General features: G+C 40.9%; 1 protein-coding gene across 1 annotated transcript in view; it reads right to left on the bottom strand.

The window, feature by feature from the left end:
- The window catches only part of LOC111156805 (phosphoprotein membrane anchor with glycosphingolipid microdomains 1), a 129,827-nt gene that overhangs the window by 36,949 nt on the left and 75,572 nt on the right, over positions 1-17,306 (bottom strand). Inside the window, exon 3 of the mRNA XM_022517874.1 lies at positions 13,958-14,050. The gene's annotated coding sequence lies outside the window, so the exon portion shown is untranslated. The remainder of the gene's footprint in view (positions 1-13,957; positions 14,051-17,306) is intronic.

The following is a 17,306-nucleotide window of genomic DNA, read 5'->3' as shown; positions in this document are numbered from 1 at the left end:
CAAAAACCACTGTCCTTGCCAGCATGAATTTCATAAAGCAGAAATCATTTCCAGGCATGCAGAGACAGACACATCACATCCATGAATACTTATTACCATATGCTCTGGACCAGGTAAGGAACGTTATTACATGGCCCATAAAACAATACTTGAAAAACAAACACCAAGTGTTCAGATAAACTGTTTACTCTGATGGCGAGGGCACTGAAGCTTTTATGGAAAGCATGGCTTGTATACCCGTGTTTCAGAGTGAGACCGGATGGTGATTATGGCTGTGACCCGCAGGCTTTAAAGGCAGAAGCAAGGCCATGAGCAAACCTGGTTGTATTGGGCTGTCTTGAACATTTTAATTTACATTCTCTTTTTCTTTCTGATGACCTAAATTTCTGGGATTCGACATTTCTGTTAATAGCCATATGATGCAACTTCCATGTAAACATAAATGTCTGGACAATCATTATTGGCAAAATAAGGAACTGAGGCTTATGGAGTTTCAGTAGCTGTCCTTCACCCCCATCGCTCGGAGAGGAGGAAAGTGAGAGAGAGGAGGACAGCCATAGGTCTCTCCACCTCAAGGACTTCCTAAAATCATAAAAGGAACTATAATATGATGGAAGGGGAGCCCCTGGAAACCAGTGTCAGCAGGTAGACACAGCCCTTTGTGGGCTGTGGGGCTTCTGGAGGTGGAGGGCTGGGAACGCGGGCTGGATTTGGGATGCAGAGCCCAGGGGTCATCTGAGATCCCTTTGAGGAGCTTCAAATTACCGCAGTTGTAAAAAAGCAGACACTAGCCTCAGTGAGCATGTGCCATTTTTCTATACTACACGTTCTTGAATAACCTTTGATGTTCTATTTATTTTAAAGAAGATAGCCTTTTTTTTTTTTTTTTGGACCCAGTTCACATCACTGATTAGAGATATTCTAGCTGTCAGATAGATAAATCTCCACTGAATCCAATTTACAGGATCCAAGAGCAGTTTATGGATCAATGTGGAACAATATGGGGGTTAGCTGGTTTTGTGAAAATACTTAAAACACAACAATGAAAACAATCAATAAAGATTTATTAAGGCTGTTTTTGTGTTTTTGGTTTTTTTTTTGCATAGGTTTAAAAACGAGTTCTAACCCATTAAAAAGGACTTTAATATTTTTTGAGTTGAAATATAATGCTTTACTGTCTCTAACTTTTTTCTTGAGTTGACCCTTATTAAGCATGTCTTTCTCCTGGGCAGCTGTAAAAATGCCTAGCTCCACTGCTGGTCTGTCACCCTCATCAGGTGATGACACCTGAATTCCAAGCCAAGATATGCATGCACTCACGGGCAATGAGCTTTTCCCTACTCGTATCATCTTTGTGCAACAGAGCAAGAAAGCCTAACATTTATTTAACCTTTGTGAATACCAGTTGGAGGTTCACCTAATACTCTTTAAAATAGGCAATTAAAAGAAATCTGGCTGAAAATCTGATTTCTAATGTATGCAAGAAAAAGTTAATAGCTTCTTTTTATGGAACATCTACCATTTGCCAGATGCTTTTTAACTTAGAGCCTCACCTAGAAAAATCAAGTTACATTTAACTTATTCTTCATAGGATTTTTGTGAATGATAGGTAGGTTTAGAAGACTGTACAAATGGTTACAATTCTTCTCTTCCCTGTGTCCTCACTGCTTGCAATTTGACTTCGTAGGTCCTTCCAGTAAAAAATGTTGCCTATGTCTCTACTCTTAATTCTTGCTTTCCCTTGTGACTTAACTTGTCTAATGAAATGCATCAAGAAGCAACAGCGTGTCAATTGTGAACCTAGACCATAAGGTTTGCATGCTTCTGCTCTCTCTTGATATCCTTTGTGTGAATAAGCCCAGACTAGCTGGCTAGATGAGCACCATGTGGACCAAACACCCTCACTGCACCCCAGCTAGGAGCAGACACCTAGCCCACTAACAGTTGACTGCAGACATATATACGAGCCCAACTGAAATCAGAAGAACTGCCATAATGGTCCAGCCCACAGAATCAGGAGCCAAGTAGACCAAAGCCAAGTAGACAGTAAACTGTGGCATGGTTTGTTACATAGCAAAAACTAACATACAGAAAGCATTACTCTCTTCACTGTACTAAAGAGAGCTATGGAAGTTGGTAACTTGTCTAAGGTCACTCAGATGGAAAGCTGTAAAGCTCTCACATTATTACATCTGTCTTATGGGCCCGCCCACACTGTACTGATTTTTTTTTAAGTAAATGATGTAAATGTAAATGAAAAAGTACATGTTGAGTGCCTTCTACATGCTCTGTGTTGGACTGGACATATTTCCTACATCTGGGAAATTTTACAATCTCTACTTTGTTTTTCACTAAGGAAGGTGCAGTTTGTCAGGTCTGCTCATGCTATTGCTTTCGCCTCCAGTGCACTGTTTGTTTTCCTGGTTTGAGCCTGTTCAAACCATCTCTCAGACACCTCCCTTAATGTCCCAAGACAGAATTAGAGTTTTCGCCTGTAGCTTGATTGCAAAAATAACCACAATTACCCTCCCTCTTTCTTTTATCCTCACCCTTCGTAATAGGACTTCTTGCTATCATCCACCGAGAAATCAAGTCTATTTCCCGAGCCCTTGGATCTAGACTGGACTTGTGACTAGCTTTGGCCGAGAAGCATGGCAGACACGACAGTGACAGTCCTCAAATCAGGCCTAGGATACCTTATACTCCTGCGTTCATTCTCTAGGTAACCCTAACTCCCTCATGTGAGGAGGAACAGGCGAGCCCCGCTGAAGGATGAAAGGTCACAGGGACCACAGTTTGACCAGCCACGTTGTCCAGCCCACACCCCAGACATGTGAGAGCCCAGCTGAGATGAGCAAAGCGAAACCACAGCTGAGCATTGTTGTGTGTGGGAGACTGGCTGAGACCAGAGCAATTGCCCAACTAAGTCCAGCTTGAATTGCAAACAGCAGAAGTCATAAATGGTCATATTTAAGCCACTAATCTTATAATGAAGCAAAAGATAACACACACAGATCCTTTAAAAGTACTTTAAAAACTTACTTTGGAACAGCCCATAAATTCAATAAATGTTGTTTGAACGGACGAATAAATGATCAAATATCCAATTACACTGAGATACAACTTCTCTGACAAAACAAAACTCTGACTTTATTTTGAAGTGAGTAGCTTCTTTTGGTCCTGGCTGTGAGACAGAATGGTGTTTAGCACAGCGCCTGAAACTCACCAGACGCACTAAATGCTAGCTCTCACTGGTCTTGCAAACTACAGTGCCACACAAAACAAGAGCCAAAGCAAACACTGTAGTGCTGGAGCGTGCAATTTCAAAATCAGGGCAGACTCTCCTGGTATCTGTGAGGTGGAGATTTAGGGCAAGGGACATGCTTTTGTTCTTTAATCAGGCAAGCTTCCTTCTCTTTGGAAGTTTACAGTAGTCCTCCCCTTTATCCGCAGTATGGCCTTTGCGGTCTCAGTTATCCGCAGCCATCTGTGGTCCAGAAGCGCATGGCCCCCTGATGAGTTGTCACACAGTCAGTAGTAGCCTAACGTTACATCATAATGCATTCTGTCATGTCAGCTCATCCCGCGGGCATTCTATCCCATCATGACCAGAAGGGCAAGTACAGTCCAGTAAAATATTCTGAGAGAGACCACATTCAGATAACTTTTATTATAACATGCTGTTTTAATCATTCTATTTATTCTTAGTAATTGTTTTTAATCTCCTACTGCGCCTAATTGCTAAATTAAGCTTTATCACAGGGGGTATGTGTAGGAAAGACATAGTACAGACAGGGTTCTGTACTATCTGTGGGTCCAGACATCCATGGGGGGCTTGGAATATGTCCCCTATGGACATGAGAGGACTACTGTTCACTCTTTAAATGACCCATAGCTACTGAAGTCACCCAATTTCCAAGGGTGGGAGAGTTCTGCTGTATAAAGATCATCGCAAGAGGCATCCCTCACTCCTCCATTTTTGTTTTTAATGAAAAAAAAAATTTTTTTTAAGATTTTATTTATTTGACGCAGAGAGAGAGAGAGAGAGAGAGAGAGAGATCACAAGTAGGCAGAGAGGCAGGCAGAGAGAGAGGGGGAAGCAGGCTCCCTGCTGAGCAGACAGCCCGATGTGAGCCTCGATCCCAGGACCTTGAGATCATGACCTGAGCAGAAGACAGAGGCTTAACCCACTGAGCAACCCAGGTGCCCCTCCCTCATTCTTCCTTAAGGCTAAGAGTTCTTGACTTGCACTGTGTATTGGAGGCACTTGGGAAATTTTAAAACAATGCCTCCAGAGATTGGCTTGATTAGTTTGGGGTACAAGCTGCACAGAGGGACTTTTAAAAGCCCCTTGAGTGATTTTATTGAACAGTCAAAGCTGAGAATCACTATTCAGCCATTCCTGAGAGTGCCTCCACCAATCAAGTGGTTATTATTCGATTTAACTTTCAAGGCAGACCTAAATAAACTTTCTTTTTTTATATGCCCCTAATCAAAATACAGCACTGAAATACTAGAGCTAGAAACTAATTTCTTCTTATGGACAATGACTGGCTCAAAAGGAATTAAGAAATAATTGTCGAATGAGTAACTTCCTAATGATTAACTCAACAAGCATAATATGGACACTTGGCAGGATCTTAAATGTCTGTAAATGGCTTGAGAATAATTAGGTATTCAAAATTTTATTATCATTAACTAGAATACCACATAACACTATAAATTATATTAAATAATAAATTCAAACTTAATCATTTAAGTATATGATCCAAAAGCACATTAACCTAAAATTTTTGTTTGAAAATGTACCTTATATGTACTTTTGTGTACTTCATCACAAATTAAAGTAAAATTTAATATTTTAATATGATTTTTAGTTCAGATCTAATGTGGGTATTTGAAGACATTGTGATCTTGTCTTTTTAATGCCTAAGTGACCCTCATGTGGCAACAGTATTATTTTCAGGGACTATTTCCTTTTTGGCAGAATTCAAAAGTGCTGAAAAATGATGAATATTAATCTTATGCTATAAACTATAATAACTCATGCAAATTGGCTCAGTGCCAAAATTTCATCTTCAATGAATTCCATAGCTACAATCACAGACTTCCAGCACACATTCAGAGTAGAAATGCTCTAAGTCACAGATTTCCCAAGAGAAAAATCTGATGTGACCTCCTGATTTCCTAGAAATGGAAAATGAAGCCCAGAGAGGTTAAAAAAGTCAAGTAAAACCCCTAACCAAATGGCTGGGAACCGAGCCCAGGAAGCCTGAGCCTGCACCCTCTCAGCTTTCTGGAAAAGGGCACAGGCAAGATCATAGCAGAGCGTGTTCAAGGCCCACACAAATGGTGGTTGGCTGGATCTGGCCCCAGATTTTGCCAAAGTCAGCTACAGAGGGTTATATTCAAAGAGGACCTTGGCAAAAAGGGAACAGTTATCACTTTGTACCCTAATTATTCTTATCACAAAGCAGACTGCAGTCAACTCTACTGTTTAATACATTAGCCATAAATATAGTTATTGTAATTTTTCTAATCTACTATTAACTTTGTACATTAACATGGTACATTTGTATAGTTAATGAACCAATCCTGGTACATTATTATTAAGTAATGTCCATGTATTATTCAGATTTCCTTAGTTTTCAATAATGTCCCTTTTTTGTTATCCCGAGGATAGCACATTACATTTAGTTTGCACTATTTTTTATTAGTTCAACACTTTGTGTGTGGGGGGGGGGGTTGTATGTAAAAGAGAGAATGAGAGAGAGAATATGAATGTCTCTATTCGGCCACTTAAAGTGCAAAACCCTATAAATTACTGTTCTCATACTGTCTAATGTAAGAGAAAAGGCCATATGTTAATAAAGTAATCTAGAGTTTAAATTATGCGAAAAACACAGTGGAGAGTAGAAGGTTAGATTAAAAAGAACTTGACATTTGGAGGGACCTAGAAACATGGTCTCTGATTTCAACATGGGTTAGCAAAAATCTAAAAAGCAAGGAATGGGACAGAGTAGTGTGGAATTTAAAGTAATAAAAGGCAATTCACATAGAACTACAGTAATGCAGAAGAAAGCAATAATATTGTGAAATTTGTCATCATTTACTTTAGGGGAGTTTGCATTTTTAAAATCCACAGAAATGCAGTTACAGTTTCCTTGCCAATATTTGTATAAAACATTTTCCAAACAAGACTGATTCATCTTACTCTGAAATGAATTGTTAGATCACAACAGAGAATGTTAAAGAGTTTGCATCCCTTATAGAAATGCCAAACATTTTACTCTGCCTGATGCTGTACTATAAATAGGGAAATTCAAATGCTAAAAATGTTCTCCAAGTTGCCAAACATAGTTCTTTAACATCTACTTCCTAGTACAAATGACTCATTCTTCCAAAGTTTGAAAATGAAAGCTAGTTACAACACACAGAGAAATGTTGTAGCTTATACCAATTAATTAAATAACAAAAGATACTTCGCTTATGTATATTTCTTTTTCCTTAGGTCAAATCCACAGAAATGTTTCATTAGACTTTTATCGAGGTTTTATTAAAGAGTAGTTATTCCGATGACAGTTGGATTTTTAAATTAACAATTAGAACAGTCAAGCAACATTAAGATTGTTGGAACATGATGATGCTGATTGAAATCATTTTGAAACTCATTAGCTGCATTTGAATGTAATAGATGTAAAATTTACTATAATAAAAAAATAGTGAAGTCAGAACATGAAAACTAAGAAGCTATCTAACAAGACAGTACAAATTATGCTCCAACATCCAAGAACACAAGGAAACGCAACTCTAAGAAATGCAACCCGATTAAGAAAAATAGGGCTTCTTAGGAAGAAGTCACTTTTTGGTGTAAAATGAACAATAAATAGGGGACATGACATTCGTTTATGATTGGTATTTCAACATAGTATACATACGTAATGTATATCTTGCAATAAGTAAAGAGAACATCAACAGGACAGGGGCTTGTGTAACACATCTGAGGTCAGCACCCACTCGCAGAGGTAATGGCTGACTTTCCCAGAGAGATGGAACAGGAAATGGCAGCAGATGCACCTGTGATGTGGGGGTAGGGTGGGGGGGGAGGGAGGCAGGGCAACAGTGGTTTCATAACATTTTATTCCAATCAACTGACTCTACTGTCGAGCTTTGATCTTCTTTCTGCACCTCACTATACCTCACATTATCTCATTACCAACCACTTACTCCAGAATAGCAACATTCTCTTTAAACTGACTACAGATAATTACTGCAACGTCCTGTCCAGGCTTCACTCAAGTCTTCCCCTGCTTTGACTTGCATAAGTATGTATTCGCAAGCCTCCGCTGGAAGTGTTTGGATTAAAAATTTTATGGTATATAAGGAAGAGGTGACTTAAGTACAATTCTTTGATTTTAGACAAGCTATTAAAGTTTGTATTATCATGCTCACATATAAACTTTAATAATTCTATTTTGAGTGTTTCTTTTTTTTTAAGGGGAGGAGGGGCAGAGGGTGAGAGAATCTTAAGCAGGCTCCACAACCAGCACAGAGCCCGACACAGGGCTCGATCTTGCGATCCGGGGAACATGACCTGAACTGAAACCAAGACTGGGATGCTTAACTGAATGAGCGACACAGGCGCCCCTTGAGTGTTTCCTATTTAACAAGTGATGTACTATTCAATTTACTCTAAATTAATTATAGAATAAAATGCATGATTTGCAGATAAGTTTTTGAAAAGACATACAGGCATATGACATATATATCAAATATATAAATATTTTCATATATGTTTCAAATACATAAGTTCCAAATTATATTTAATATGTTACAATATCAAAACAGATAATAATTGCTTTCATTAGCTAATGTTCGGGTAGCTACCATTTTGGACAAACATAATCGACCTACGATAATTTTTGTGTTTACTTATAAAACAATAAGACAAGATAGAAAGGTTTAGGCTGCTGTTTGCAAGCATTTCTCTGCAATAAATATCTCTATTTTGTCCATTCTGACTGTGTTGTCCGCTTGCCAACGGGTGTATGAGGACACATATATTAAGGGTATGGCTGATACTTATTTCTAATAAATAAAAAGCTGCATTGTATGATTGTCACTACTACTTTTTTTTAACATAGAATTTTGTACAATATTCCAAAAAGCGGATATGAAACTTACCAAATATATTCAGATATTTAAGATTTACAGAAAGTATGATACAATAAACACCCATGTAACTACTACCCAGTTTAGGAAAAAAAAGGTCACCAACAATATGCTAAGTATATAAGAATTTTGTCCAGAGGACTGCAGTTTAGAATGACATTGATAATTCTTATGTTTCTTGTCTCACCAGTCAGCTAGCCACTATATAAAGTTACAATATGTGATTAAATATCAAAACTAATGAAAGCTGCCATGGGCTTGCCGCATTTGAGTGACATGATTGTTTCTCTGTCACTAAGGGCTTTCTATACTCTATGAGGTCCTCCAACAGTATCATTTTCTTTAAAAATATTTCAGTAATCATTCTAATTACTAAGACTTTAAAAAGAGGACGTGGATTTGAACCTTTAGCACCCTAACAATGAAAGACCCTGGGACATCTCTGACCTTATTAAGAGGCTGCAGGTAGATCCCGATCCAGGCGAGGACAAAGGGTAGGAAGTCAGATGTGGGTGGGGGGCAAGGAGATGGGCATCCTGAAAACAGAATGGAAGTAATGACGCTGTACAAGGCAGGTCACACAAATGGTCTCTGCCCGAGACACCGTCCCACTCAGCCCGCTGGCCTCCCATCACACAGCCCTCCAGGTTCTGGGGAACACTCCAGAGTCCAGGAAATTGAGCGAGACTCAGATGCCTGCACGTGTGCCAAGGCAGAGCGGCTCCACAGTGTGTACTGGTTTCATCAATGAGGACGAGGTATGTATAGCTACCTATGAAGCACTTTTATGGACGGCCCATCTCTTTGGCACCAGCCTGACACAGAGCCAAAATTTCGACCTGAAAGACCAAAAGGCCATAGAATTTAAAAACCGTGAGAAAAAACTGGTCTCAAAACTGGGAACCGTTGTTTCTGCAGCAAACATTTGTTTTTAGCTTAGGAAACGTTAATTCCGAAACTAGGATTCTAGTTCCTCTCTCTTCAACCTATTCATCAAAAAGCACTGAACAAGGAGCACCTGCCTTCAGTTCATCAAAAAGCACTGAACAAGGAGCCTCTGCCTTCAGCTCAGGACATGTTCCTGAGGGTCCTGGAATCGAGTCCCGCATTGGGCTCTCTGCTCAGTGGGGAGCCTGCTTCCTCCTCTCTCTCTCTCTGCCTGCCTCTCTGCCTACTTGTGTTTTCTGTTTGTCAAATAAATAAAATCTTAAAAAAAAAAAAGCACTGAACAAAACTTGTTTCTTTCATATCCACCATGAAGGATTTCACAGAATTCATTCTGCATACTAACCTCCTTCCTTCCTGTCTTTCCTACCTTCTATTCCCTATGCCTCATTTTACCCCCACCTGTTTTTAATTTACTCTGTCTTAATGCATTCTATATTGTGCCTTATTCTTAAAAGTCCTTCTGGAGCCAGGTAGGACACAAACAAATAATTGCCAGCTTTTCACAAAGATGAAAATAGCTTAGAGATAATCCAGTTCTATCCTCCATATTTTACGGATAAGAAATCTGACGCGCTGAGGTCCCAGTGACTACTGGTTTTAAGATGGACTGAAAGTTAGGAATCCCAAATGTAGCTGACTGATCTTTCCTCAATACCTGACTACCTTCTATGACCTGTTCTGTTGTCTCTCCTTTTCTTAAGGCAGCTCTGCTCTAAGGGGTGTTGCCAGACGTTTTTCCCCACCTGGCAGAATAAAACATTTAGGAAATTCTGCACTCTTTATCTTGCTGTGGAGAGTCACAAGAGAATTTGGAGAAACCTGCAATACGTACATCAATTTAATTTCATTTAATCCACATCTCTCAAACATAGCTGATCATTAATGAAACCCTCTTTCTTTTCTCTTTCCGGAGTGGTGGAAGGGAGCTGCACCCATTAACACAACTCTCTGGGAAGTACTGGGGTCAGGCAAGACCTCCTAAAGGCAGTGAAATCCTCACAGCAGGTCAGAGAGGAAAATTGTCAAACATTCATCTTATTGAAATATCGGCTTGAACAGTGGCTGCTCTTAATAATGGCAAGTCCAGCACCGCTGGCCTCGGGGCTGGAGCACATTAAAAGATCCAGGACTCACTCGGTGAAAGAGGTGTTGAGGAATAGGGAGAGCATGGCCCTTGGCCTTTCTCCCAGCACAGCTGGGGAGGTCGTCTGCAGGCCCGCTGTGGGGTACAGCTCCCCCTGACAGCCAGGGGCTGCAGTGCCTGGAACCCTAGCTTGACCATACAGCTCAAACCTGTACCCACTCTGAATCTACAAGGACAGAAATTAAAAATTTTTCTTCCGGGGCGCCTGGGTGGCTCAGTGGGTTAAAGCCTCTGCCTTCGGTTCAGGTCATGATCCTGGGATCGAGCCCCGCATCGGGCTCTCTGTTCAGCAGGGAGCCTGCTTCCTCTTCTCTCTCTGCCTGCCTCTCTGCCTACTTGTGATCTCTGTCAAGTAAATAAATAAAATCTTAAAAAAAAAAAATTCTTCTTCCCCCTTGTAAAGGCCAAGAGGCAAGAGGTGTACAGTTCAAAACCCAGCAATGTAACACACTGTGTGCACTTCTGCAGAGATGGCAGACCCCAAAGGGACAGGACCATGAAGCAAACCCTGCTGTTGGTATAGGAGGTACCTGCGACTGGGGAGCGCAAAGCCCTCATGCCTGGACTCTAGCGCAGACCCGCCCAGGCACATGCCATCCGCCCTCACCACCTGTGGATCCCCGGGTAAGTCACTCACCCTATCTGAGCTGCAGTTTCTTCTTCAGTAAAATGTGAATAATAATAATGAAAGCAGAGGATTAAGTGAGTTAGTATTTGCAAAGTGCTTAGACTTCTGCTTGCCCCACAGTAAGTGTAGTTCAAGTGTTTGCTGAATAAAATAGTGTCGTTAAGCGTGTACTCCAATGTCCCCCCACTGGTATATGCTTCCTTTCCCAACAGACAAGGATGAGCTGTCACAGGTGAAACAAGCCCTTTGCAACTCCTCATTTTAAGACCAGGATACTCCTTGTCCCCTAGTGACAAGGATGTGAAGGAAGCCAGACCGAGCTATGATCCTGCCTCTGGAGGCCGCACACACGGGCTTCGAAAGCCTGTGAGCTCCCACAGCTTTGCAGCAAGCTGAGGGCCAGGCTCTGCGGGACCAGGTCACTGGTACAAGCTAATGATCAGGGCTCCAGAACGGTGGTTACCAGGGGTTCCAGCAGCAGAATGACAGGAAGACAGGACAGTAGGTGTGGCCGCTGGGTCACAGATGGACCAGCAGTTATCCCGCAAACTGTCTTCTGAGGCTCCTCTGTCCCCCACCCTCCTGCCACAGCGCCTCCAAGGGACTCCTGCAGGAGCAGTTGGGACCGGCCTTAACTCCCTTACTAGCCCTTAATGTGGTTGTTAAAAATGATAAAATAAAAACTACTTTTAAAATAGACAAAAATAAATGTGCCAATATACTGAAGCGATAAAGGGAAACAGTTTTGTAACATCTTGGTTAATTGTACTTGGTTCCTTTGGTATTTCCTTGAAAATACCATCATATATATTTACATATTTTTAAGAGGTTCTACAAACACATTTTTTAAAAGATTGCCAAACACATTTTAAAAGACTAAGAAATTTAAAAACCAAGCAGATAATGTACCTGAACGATGTCATAAGTAGCAGAGGAAAAGATTTGCTTTAGGCATCTAAGACGGATCTTTCTATAGGTTACATAAAAATCCAAGCAGGGTTTGCAATCATTTAATGACTGACTGTGCACCAACATCATCACAGCTGTAATTTTAGAAATGTTGTAATTTATAGGATATCGTTCTTATAAAATTATACAGGGAGTTCTGATAAATACAAGCCAAGCCTGAGGAATAAGAGAAATCTCTCTTGAAGCACAAGGACGAGGGGCCCTTTTACTTGGCTGGGAATGGCCCCAGCACACCTGCTCTTGGAGCTCCCCTGGTCTAGCTCATGTGCTCTGTGAACACAGCAGCCCGCAGCCTGACAAGATCTCTTTTCGCTCTCAGTTTCCAAGGCAAGGTTTGCACACTGCTTTCCACCTTCACTTTGATAGTCTTTGACTTTAAGGTTGTGGACGTCTGGGGCATGGCATGCTCTCGCACTGTCCCTGGCAGTGGACTTCTTACCTCCAAACACATCATTTAATGTGTCTTTTCTCTCTCACCTTAGGCAGCTCACACTGGCTTCCGTGCATCACCAGAGCGGGTGCTGGGGTTGTTTTTCACTTACACGGACGTGAATGCTAAGGCACAGGGAGCCATCTCCAAGCAGGTCTGGTGTGTTTATAAACTTTATGATTGTAATTCTTGTTACCACGGTATTTAAATAGGCACACTGCTGTCTTAAAGCCTTTTTTATGTAATACACGCATAATGAAAGGTGAAGAAAACTGTCACTTGCAGGAAAACTATTTCCTTAAATTATGACTTGCATCTACAGTAATGAGAAGCTATTAAAATATATTTAAAAAAAAAATCTCTAAGCTAATCTATTGCTTTGGATTTTGATATTCTCCAGTGCTGTTTCCCCCATTCTGTATGCACAGCACAGATTCCTGCCAGCCTATTACAGTGAACAAACAATGTCTTCTCTGTCAGAACAGACAATGAATAGTATCGCAGAATTCTCCTCTAATGTACAGCTTCCATTCCCCCCACCCAGCCCCTTCCGAAAAGAACCGCCAGGACAAGGACTGACGACAAGGAACCCATTACTCGCCCCTTGCCAATCTGAAAGCACATTCTGGCGAGCTAAGGACTGAATAATGTCGGCCATATATTAACTGCTAAACAGAGAAAGCTGACAAGTTTATTTTCTTTTAAATTGGATCGTATATTTTTGCATTTCTGCAAAATGCAGAACATGGGTGGTGAACATGGGTATCTTTATCAGGAAGGAAGGAGGTGGTTTTTTTTTATCAGATCGAATTTCAGGGCTTAGCAAAAACAGCTTTTGGCTACAGACTGAGCAGCAACAGGGGAACTTCACAGAAGTGACACAGCAATTTGTGTTAAAATACTGGCAGCCAATTCATGAATGCTAGAGCCTACGACGAATTCAGCTGCTTCTGTTAAGCCTTTATTCCCGCTAAGCTCATGATTCATAAAGAAAGCGCCCGGAGTTACTCCTCTGAAACAGAGTATGTGCTGACAGACTCCTCTTTGACGTCTCTCTCTCCTTCTCTCTCTCATATTCCCATTCTCTCTTCCACACGGATGTCCTCTCCTCCCCCAAGAAGAGGCATTAAGGATGGGAAGTCCCTGTCACCGACCACCCACAGCCTTACTTAGTAGGTAATTTTCATGAAAGGAGCACATGGATTTCTTTAAAATCTTCCACATCTGTAAGTATTAGTTGGTGTAAAATATTATGACTCCGTTTTCTTTCCCTTTGTGACACGAATATAGTATATATTGGATCGTAACTTCTAGGAAGGACTGCACCACGCTTTTCCCAGAGAAGACAAAAATGCTATTTTTATCACCAAACCACACTGGCTGCTGTTTTCGTTAACGCCGGAGAGAGAGACTAACACGAAGAAAAAAGCACCGCCTCCCCTTGCCTCCCCTCCTCCCACACACGTGTAGTGTGACTCCGCGAGCTCCCGGATTCTGAGGGCGTTCTCCGTTCTCCGGGATATCCCCTCGGCTCCGCTCACTTCTCCCCTCCCTCCCTCGCGGCACTCGAGGCTTGTCAGACGCAACAATCAAGCCTGTGTGCGGCACCACTGCGCCCTGAAAATTCTAATGAGGGGCCCCCTTAGTGAACAATGGTAGTATTTACCTTGGAGAAATGTTTGTCCAAATAAGGAACCAAAGTTCTGGCGGTGGACTCCCTTCGAAATGTGGTGGCGAGAGTCCTCTTTTCCTGCTTGGCCTGTAACCAAAGAGAAAGAAAACTAGGGTTAAAAAAAAAAAAAAAAAAAAAAGACAGATGGATACAGACTGTCAAAGATACTTGTCCAGTTCGTTGTAAAAACACGAGCAAATTCGGGCCAAACATTGAGCTTTTCATTCCTTCCCAAGCAAAGCAAGCTGCAAAGTCAAGGAAAACTACAAATAGTAGTAAATAAATAAAAATATCTCCAGTGTAACAGTTCATGTCTGATCAAACATTCATCAATTACTTGCTCTTTCTATATTTTTCCTAATATTACGATAAATAAATCTGTGTCTTATTGCTGTTAATATTAAAATTCAAGTATTTGTTACCTAAATTTGGGATAAAATGAGGGATGTATTTAAGATTTATGCTTTTAAATAAAGTAAGCTATGATTTAATTATGAGAATGTCTTACTAAAAAAGGAACACCTTCAGGGTGCCTGGGTGGCTCAGTGGGTTAAGCACCTGATACATGATTTCAGCTCGGGTGATGGTCTCAGGGGGAGATCTGAGATCGAGCCAACATCATGCTCCGCACTGGGTGTACAGACTGCTCGAGATCCTTCCTCTCCCTCTCCCTCTGCATCATACACCCCCACCCTACTCCCCATGTGTGCGTGCGCTCTCAAATAAATCTTAAAAAAATAAAAAGGAGCATCTTCAGTACAGCATGAACCGTGTGACCTACATGACATGCAGATCTCCTGATCCCACATTGCTCCTTTACCCACTTCACTGTGGGAATGAAGACGACGTGCAGAAATGGAGGGGATGACTGGGATGTCTCCCCTTCTTTTCCCTCCTGATTCATCCGCGCCCCTTGGTCCCATCCCATCCATGGTTTTGGTCTAGTTTCGGTGTCCAGCCTTTCCTCCATGCCCCTTCCCTCTCCACGTCTCTTCCCATCTCCTCACAAATATCTCCCAAACTGAACCTCGGTTTCATGTAAGGCACCATAGTTCGTGCAGCATGGGAGGAATAGGGGAGGGTGATGGGATGAATGAATGAATGAGCTTACACCCTGAGGGGAACATCCTAGCTGCTAACTAAGATTTAGAACCTCTCAATTATTTTAACGGACTGAGCTACAATTCCAGATTTGAAGATGAAGAACTGAGTGCAACACGAACCTTCTAGACCCGCATCTAGTTAGGTTCTATTAGGGTCACATAGGATCATCGCAGACCGTATGTAGCTTTCTTCCACAGCACAGTCAGCAGATTATTTACACTGTCTCAAGGTACATCTATTGTTTCCCTGACAGTTACCAAGGGAGAAACGGCTGACTTTTGTTTGCCACTGCATTCAGCTATTATTATTTTCTTTTCTTGAATAAGTCTAAAAAGACCAGAATAAGATACACAATCATAGGCTGTCTTCTTCTGACCTGACTCCAGGTCTTTCCGCTGTCAATCATGCAAACTAAAAGGGCAGGGCGCCTTCACTGGGTGAGGGCTTGACAGACAAGGGCCTTTCCCAAACCACCTTTCGCTCTTTCATTAGATTTTCAAACAAACCTCCTCCTGAAACCCTGCCATGCAGATATATTTAGATGTGGATTCCAACTGTAAACATCTCCACTTCCCCATGTTGTCATGGTTGGTCCCAGAGAACGCTCCTGAATTTGTTAGAAATAGAAGCAAGATTGGATTATCTAAATCAAACTGCTGCAGCAAAAAAAAAAAAAAAAAAAAAAAAATGAAAAGAATATTTTTCTTAAAATGCCAAATCTTATTAATATGTATTAGAAATAATGTTTGCCTTAGCTCTATTACTAGGTGGGAATAGAGAGTCTAATTTGAAAATTGAGCATATAACTTGACAGTTATTTTAATAACATAAAAGTGGTACATAATTTTGCATTTCTGGAATATGCATTTCATGACAAAAATATTTCAAAGAAACAAGGTAATCAGGACACTGTGGAACCAGAATAAGACAGACATATAGATAAATGGACTAGAAGCACTATCCAGAAATAAACCTGTATATCTATGGCTAATTAATTTTCAACAAGGGTGTCAAAACTGTTCAGTGGGGAAAAATAGCCTTTCCAACAACAAAATCTAGGACAACTGATAGCCACATGCAAAAGAATGAAGTTGCATCCTCAACTCAGACCATATAAAAACTGACTCAGAATGAATCAAAACCTCCATTTAAAAGCTAAAACAACAATTCCATTAGAAGAAACCACAGGGATAAACCTTCATGAGCTCAAATTTGGCCAGGGGGTTATATATATGACACCAAAAGGACAAGCAACAAAAGAAAAAATAAATCAATTGGACTTGATCAAAATTAAACACATCCGTGCTTTAAAGGACACTATTAAAAGACAACCCAAAGAATGGGAAAAAAAATCCGAGCAAATCATATCTGATAGAGGACTTTTATGTAGAATATATGAAGTACTTTTATAACTCAATAATAAAAAGACTACCCAATCAAAAGCAGGCAAAAGATCTGAACAGTCATTTCTTAAAATAAATACATAATGGCCAATGAACACATGAAAAAATGCTCAGCATTATTATTTATCAAGGAAAAGCAAACCAAACCCACAATGAGATGAAATACCACTTCATCCCCCATAGAATGGCCATAATCAGAAGTTTACATGGTAACAAGGGTTGGTGAGGACGTGGAAGAAAATCAGAAACCCCCATATCTCCTGAGGGGAATGTAAAATGGGAGTCACTTTGAAAACAGCCCGGTTCTTCTTCCAAAAGTTAAACAGAGGAGTTACCATTGGTCCCAGGTATGTACTGGGGTATGTCTATATGGGTATATATTCCACTCCTCGGTATGTACCAAGGGAAATGAAAACATACGTTCACACAGAAACTTGTGTATGGATGCTCAATGTGGCATTATTCATATTGGCCCCAAAGTGGATACAGTACATATATCCATCAACTGGTGAATAAACATACAAAATGGGGGTATATCCATATCAAAGAATAGTATGTGGCCAATTAGATGGAATGAAGCACTGACTCATGTTACAATGGGGATGAACCTTGAAAACACGCTGAGTGAAAAAAAGCTAGTCACATAAAAGGCCAAATACTCTCTGATTCCATTGACATGAAATGTCCAAAATGGGCAGGCAGATAGTGGATTAGTGGTTGCCTCAGGGGGCAGGAGACGGGGATGAGAGCTAAGGGGGGCAGAGCTGCTTTCTGAGGTATGGACTGTGGGACGGCTGCACAACTCTGTCCATTAAACTGTCCACTTTAAATTGGTG

This window comes from Enhydra lutris, unplaced genomic scaffold (assembly GCF_002288905.1).
Source record: "Enhydra lutris kenyoni isolate GAN:26980312 unplaced genomic scaffold, ASM228890v2 scaffoldscaffold49, whole genome shotgun sequence".
Lineage (NCBI taxonomy): Eukaryota > Metazoa > Chordata > Mammalia > Carnivora > Mustelidae > Enhydra > Enhydra lutris.
Note: the sequence above shows the minus strand (reverse complement) of the source record. Positions and strands in the feature narration are given on the sequence as shown.